Source organism: Rhagoletis zephyria, unplaced genomic scaffold (assembly GCF_001687245.7).
Source record: "Rhagoletis zephyria isolate East Lansing unplaced genomic scaffold, Rhagoletis_zephyria_1.1 Rzeph_scaffold_02264, whole genome shotgun sequence".
Lineage (NCBI taxonomy): Eukaryota > Metazoa > Arthropoda > Insecta > Diptera > Tephritidae > Rhagoletis > Rhagoletis zephyria.
This window is the reverse complement of record NW_016159348.1, coordinates 45,060-52,183: the sequence shown is the minus strand read 5'-3', so window position 1 is coordinate 52,183 and position 7,124 is coordinate 45,060. Positions and strand designations below refer to the sequence as shown.

Here is a 7,124-nt window from a genome sequence, read left to right as displayed (position 1 = left end):
GGGGGCGGTTTCACCAGCATCTTAAACACAATAACAATACCAAAATTTCCTTATATTTGTGTAATCAGTATAAGGTTCTAGGTTGGAAAAGAATTACAGATGCTCTACAAAAAAAGCACTGCTGACCAGTGTAAATTATTTTTGCTCTATAAATACATGCGAATTATATACGTATGTATATTAAATACATACATATATATATTGATGTTGTTTATGAATAAATACTTAAAAAGATTTTGATCTAAAAATATGTTCGAAATAAAAGTTTATGCTTAATTTCATCTGCACTGAAGCGTTATTCTACAAATTCTCCACAAGCTAAAATGAAAAAGATATCGGGGATCTGTGAGGCGACACGTTCATAGCATTGAATTTAATTGAATTACACAGTGCAACACTCAAAAAGTGATTAGAATGAGACCAATTCATTTATGTCCAAATATGAATATGAACCAAAGGATTTGTAAAAGTGGGTTTCCATTTTTTATATCGATTTGAAGTTTTATATTAGTACCAATGTGATGATAGCCGTCATCGATTCGCCAACAGTTAGCGAGTGGCCAAACGAACGAACTCAATGAGGTACAAACAAACTTTCTACCGTCTATCCGTGCTAGCTAACTTTGCTGTTGCTTTCACATGCAAAATTCTTCTTTAAGCGAGCGGAACTCAAACATAGCAAGCGAGAAGTGGCGAATCGGTGACGGCTAATATTTCACATCAAAATTTATTATCATTTTGTATTAAAAAGGTATTAAGTGTAATCTATGAATGGGGGCTTCATGGTAATTCTCCTTTCTATTTTATATTAAAAACACATAAACATTATGTTGTAATTTATTTTCGTATACAACTTCGGTTTCTTAAATCCTGCAATTTAAAAATCTTATTCTTAAAGATGTTCTTCCCAAATAACCTCTTATAAATTTTTAGTCCAAACTTTTAAATTTCTCAGCAAATTTTGCAAAAAATTACGCTTTGCATTTACCGTAGTTTTAACGCATCGGAAAATCGCTCCAATGAATGACATCAAAAGACATACCCCCCTCCAAGTAATCTTCAAAAAACGGCTTAGTCTCAAAGCTTTCGTTAAGCTGCATACGGCAATCCATGCCTTAATTTTCTGTTACCTTTTACACTGTGGCACTGAACTTTTTAAAAGCGTTGCGTTCTTTCTTGTTATATTTATAACTGAAGATGCAAAATGTATGCCCACAAAAGGGAAAATTGGGAAGTTTTCTTCGTATAACACCCTTGTAGCTATAGTTTTCGGACGAAGGGAAGCGTAGAAAACTTAAACAACTTTACTCCTGAGCTTTTACACGCATGTAACTGGAAAGACGGCGCTAATTATTCTGTTTATTTATGAAAATTTACTAAAAATTATTCAAGATATTCATTTCTATAAAATACTTTTAGTAAATCGGGTAGCACGGATTTGATGAAATGCCATAAGTTTATTAAAATTCAGTTGGCAGACAACAACAATGAAACTAACTTCTTTTTTTGTATCATGGTTTTAATCACTCCCAATAAAAACCTTAACGCTACTCTTTAAGAGTACCTAGTAAGCACGATTGCCATTTTGGCCAAAATGTACCATTTTTGGTAAATTTTTTCTAGTTTGGTACACTGGTACAAACTTTCAGATTTGGTATAATTTTGAAATCTTGTAAAAAGAGAGAATTCTTACTGACATCCTTTATTATTCTCACACAGGCAATTTAAAAGCATTGCAATACAACCAAATAGACATTTCAGCGTTCCTTGACATTTATGCTGGGTTTCGTAGTACATAATACCAAGCAAAATCCAAGGCCATAGCAAGAAAGCATATTTCTAATGTACGTAATTACTATAAGGTAGTAGGAATTAGGAGGCAGTAGGCAAGAGCTCCTGGAAAGTTTAACAGGCAACGCTTTTGGCTATGCAGATAAGCTGTTCATCAACGTGGTGGCTGCAACATTGCAGGTAGCCTTAAAACTGATTGAGAAATGGTGATAAAGTCCACCATCGTCACCATCACCAAAAGACAACGTGGCTTAATATCAACCGGAAATTTCGAAGATTTAGTTATCGCTTGTGGACAACTGAAATGCTCTATTGATTGTTTAATTAAGTACGCATTACAGGGTAACCATTTGGGTGGACATGTGGGTTTTGATGGCAACGAATGAGTTGCCGTTCAGGCAAAACTTGAGATGCAATGGAGCCTACACATCAGACCTACTAAGCTAGTGGAAGGATTCTCTAATCTAATCTAGAAACTTATAACTTCCTCTAAATGAATCTCGGAACGACTTATGAATTTTAGTCTGGAAAGCCTGAGCACTTTCATATACTACCTGACTAGACTGTTCTGTGGCTCGAATATATTTTGCGATTTAACACGTATCATAGGTCTAAGACTTTTATATTTTGGGACATGACATCCTCTAAAACGTTTAATTTTGCAAGTTCTCTAAGGTTGGCTCAGCACGACATATCTATAAACATAGGTCGCGTTGATTCGCACAGAGAATTAGTCTTAAGGATGGTATTTTCTAGCATTATAAAATAGTTCACAAAACACGCGAAAATTGGTTTATTAACTACNAGCGATTACCGTCTCCGTCTATAATCTGAGACATGACATCCTCTAAAACGTTTAATTTTGCAAGTGCTCTAAGGTTGGCTCAGCACGACATATCTATAAACATAGGTCGCGTTGATTCGCTACAATAACTATTTGTCTGTTTTTACAGAGAATTAGTCTTAAGGATGGTATTTTCCAGCATTATAAAATAGTTCACAAAACACGCGAAAATTGGTTTATTAACTACATCACCAATGTGCATTTATAAAACGTTTGATAATTAAATCGAAAGCTAAAATATATTTTGGTACATTTTTTGCATTCTGGTAAAGCTTTTGGTACACAAAAAAAAAGGTAAGTGGCAACCGTGTCCGTAAATATACATATGCATATATGTAGATTTGAATACTGCGTAGTGAATAATTTTAAAGTCGTGAATTCAAAAGTTTTCGCACGGGAAAATATAAGGTTGGAAATGAAAATAAGCATGCAATTACTTTGAAAGCTATTCGGTAATTCTGAGTGTTTCTGGGCTGATCAATAAGCTTTTGCACCAAGAAAATGTTTTTAAAATTTTCACATTTCGAGACAATAAAACGTTCTCGTATGCTCCCACATTTTTCTTTACCAAAAAGTATATACATACATACACTAGCCCATGCCCGCTTGCTTCGTGACGCCTAATAAGAACTTTTGCGTTGGCAAAATAGCGCGTAAAAACAAAACAGTCTGTAAAGTCAAAATTTTTAGTTTAAGTTGAATCCAATACAGCGCAGTATCCTCCACACGCAAAGGCCAAGAATAGTAACGCTGTGGAACCACATGGAATATCAATCCCTCTCGAAGTCATGAGCTTTACCTATGGTCTTACTTCCAGGGATGTGAACCGGATGAACAATTTGGTCGGTTCGGTTCAGCGGTTCGAAGCGTTTTTGTACTTTGGATTGATTTGACAAAGCGGTTTTTTTAAGGTCTTTGAACCGGGGTTTCGGTTCGGTTCAAGGGTTCGGAAATCAAAAAAAAAAAAANGTAGTATCCTCCACACGCAAAGGCCAAGAATAGTAACGCTGTGGAACCACATGGAATACCAATCCCTCTCGAAGTCATGAGCTTTACCTATGATTTGACAAAGCGGTTTTTTTTAAGGTCTTTGAACCGGGGTTTCGGTTCGGATCAAGGGTTCGGAAATCAAAAAAAAAAAANTTGATATTGCCACATGGTATGTATTACCATATTTAACCAAAAGAAAAAAGCGGGTAAACTTAAACCTCCTTCTTTCGACNATATATATTGCCACATGGTATGTATTACCTTATTTAACCAAAAGAAAAAAGCGGGTAAACTTAAACCTCCTTCTTTCGACGACCACATAGCAACATTTACTTTTTCTTATCAATTACCTTAAACTGCAATTTTCAAACAGGTGGCAACTCTCTAACTTTTACTTTCATATTGTAAATTGGACCCCTAGCAATACATCGGTGAAAATTGCATGCAATTCCATGCATTAGTTTTCGAGTGATACGCGTACAAACATACAAAAATTCTAAAAATTGTCGAATTGGCTTCTGTTGCTCTAATAAAGGCCACCATATTAATTTTTCTCTAATACCTTTAATTTACAAACATCGGCCTGTTACAATTTTATTATATGTATAGATATATATGTATCTATGTAAAATTACTTTCCAAAGACCTGTAGAAGTCTGAAATCGGTTAAAAAATCGTTAGATGCGATAACACCAAATCCCTAAGGAGGGCGGGAAATAGTGAAAATATACATATGGTAATAATGAGGCGTTATCTACGTCTCCAATATGACTTTCAAATGTTTTGGCTCGTATAAGATTTTTTATTTTTTTTTAGGGACAAAATTTGTTTGTCTTTTTCGTCGAATGTCAACGGACCGTTGGGTCATTCATGTCATGCGAACCAATAAGAAACGCATGCATCATTACTACAGGTATGCGGTTTCTCTTNAAAATATGCTTATTGCGTTTCTAGACATAGAGTTATGGTAATAATGAGGCGTTATCTATGTCTCCAATATGACTTTCAAATGTTTTGGCTCGTATAAGATTTTTTATTTTTTTTTAGGGACAAAATTTGTTTGTCTTTTTCGTCGAATGTTAACGGACCGTTGGGTCATTCATGTCATGCGAACCAATAAGAAACGCATGCATCATTACTACAGGTATGCGGTTTCTCTTCGCAAACAAAACCATATTTTTCCGGTTTTTACAACGATTGAAGAGAAGAATCGTCGATATCGATGTTTTTCGAAGATTAGAAACGCGACATTGAAGAAAATGTGAATCGATCCCAGTTTGGTTTCTTGTAAATACACCGTGCGCCCTAATCAATTTCAGTGTTTGACGATGTCGTGTTGAATGCATTAATTTTAACCAAATTACCAGCTTTCTATTTGCGTGGAAGATTTTAAATTATAATATTTTTTGCCCAATAAAAGACGAATAATTAAGCCATTTTCATAAAAGTTTATCATCATGCTCTTATTTCACCATACAAATACATAGTTTGTCCATGGATCTCATTATTGCTTTCTTGTCTTGCTTTTATTTACAAGTGTACAACAAAAAGATATTTTTTCACCAGCCTTTCACGCCATGGTAGTTACTTCACTGTTCAATTTTGTTTTTAAATTTTGAGTAATTTGGATATAATTTAGTATAGATATATTTTCTTGAGAGATACATATCTCTTGTTATGATTCGAACTACAGATTGATGTGGTCCAATTGTCCTAAAATTGCTCCGGTTTGTAAAAAANCAATTTCAGTGTTTGACGATGCCGTGTTGAATGCATTAATTTTAACCAAATTACCAGCTTTCTATTTGCGTGGAAGATTTTAAATTTTAATATTTTTTGCCCAATAAAAGATGAATAATTAAGCCATTTTCATAAAAGTTTATCATCATGCTCTTATTTCACCATACAAACTATGTATTTCCATGGATCTCATTATTGCTTTCTTGTCTTGCTTTTATTTACAAGTGTACAACAAAAAGATATTTTTTCACCAGCCTTTCACGCCATGGTAGTTACTTCACTGTTCAATTTTGTTTTTAAATTTTGAGTAATTTGGATATAATTTAGTATAGATATATTTTCTTGAGAGATACATATCTCTTGTTATGATTCGAACTACAGATTGATGTGGTCCAATTGTCCTAAAATTGCTCCGGTTTGTAAAAAAATCAGTTTTTTATATTTTTTTTAAAGAATTTTTTCTATTTGAAAGATCAGAAAATAATATTTTTTTTAATTGATTAATCCGTTCAATAGTTAATGGCATTTTAAAATTATGTGGCACAAAACTTAAAATCCTGATAATATGGCCAATTTTCAACGCCAATTTACCTTTGACTCTTGGAAATCTATGTACAGTAAAACCCCAAAGTAGCTTTTTGAGGTACTTAGGCGGGTTGGGTACTTAAAAGAACCCGCTTAGTACCTCGATGCGGGTACTTAAGCAAACATAATTATTGATGTAGTTACATCTTTTTGTAAACTTAGATAAATATGTAAATCCTTGAATAAAACATAAAAATTTAATGAAGTATACGTATTTATTTAAGATTTTTCAATTAAAATACAGTTCATTCCCTAACAAATACCATGTAAACCTAAGCTTAAGATTTTATAGAACACTTAAAGAAAAAAATTCATGAAAATTTAAAATTTTTTTCTCAGATGTGTTTTTAACCGACTTCCAAACTTTCCGATGCAAAAAGAATTATCGAAATCGGTTAACGTGGTCCAAAGTTATGCGGTAACATACATAAGAGATATGAGATATACATATATTTTTTTTTTTTTTATGAGAGTTGAAGTCGGTTTTTTTTTTTTTCTAAAAATTACTTGTCAAGTAGTGTATTAAGGCTGAGGAGCCAAGCGTAAATGTGGTATAACTTTTAAAAAGTAATGGCTTGAATATCTTAATTACTTATTCGCTAAATATTTTCTTCAAAACTGAAGAATTAGCAACGAATAATCACCGTGACCAGCAGGTACATACTATGANGATATGAGATACATATATATATATTTTTTTTTTATGAGAGTTGAAGTCGTTTTTTTTTTTGCTAAAAATTACTTGTCAAGTAGTGTATTAAGGCTGAGGAGCCAAGCGTAAATGTGGTATAACTTTTAAAAAGTAATGGCTTGAATATCTTAATTACTTATTCGCTAAATATTTTCTTCAAAACTGAAGAATTAGCAACGAATAATCACCGTGACCAGCAGGTACATACTATGACTATTTATTATATTCAGCTATATAAAAAGCTTAGCTTTTGGATAATTACAAAGCAAGAAAATAAATATTTGAGAATCTACATCAGAGGTTCCCAAACTTTTTTTATCGTAGACCACTATCAAAAATTTACTGGTCTCGGTGGACCCCCTGCTGATACATTTCTAAATATGCCCAAAGCCCGTAAAAAAATTAAATATTAAAATTAGATCTAACAATGTAAATTTGCATCGTGGGTGAATTCAAAAACTAAACTCAGAGTGGCCAAAATAA

General features: G+C 33.2%; 1 protein-coding gene across 1 annotated transcript in view; it reads right to left on the bottom strand.

The window, feature by feature from the left end:
* The window catches only part of speck (GNAT family N-acetyltransferase speck), a 69,844-nt gene that overhangs the window by 35,084 nt on the left and 27,636 nt on the right, over nt 1–7,124 (bottom strand). The gene's annotated exons all lie outside the window — the stretch shown is intronic.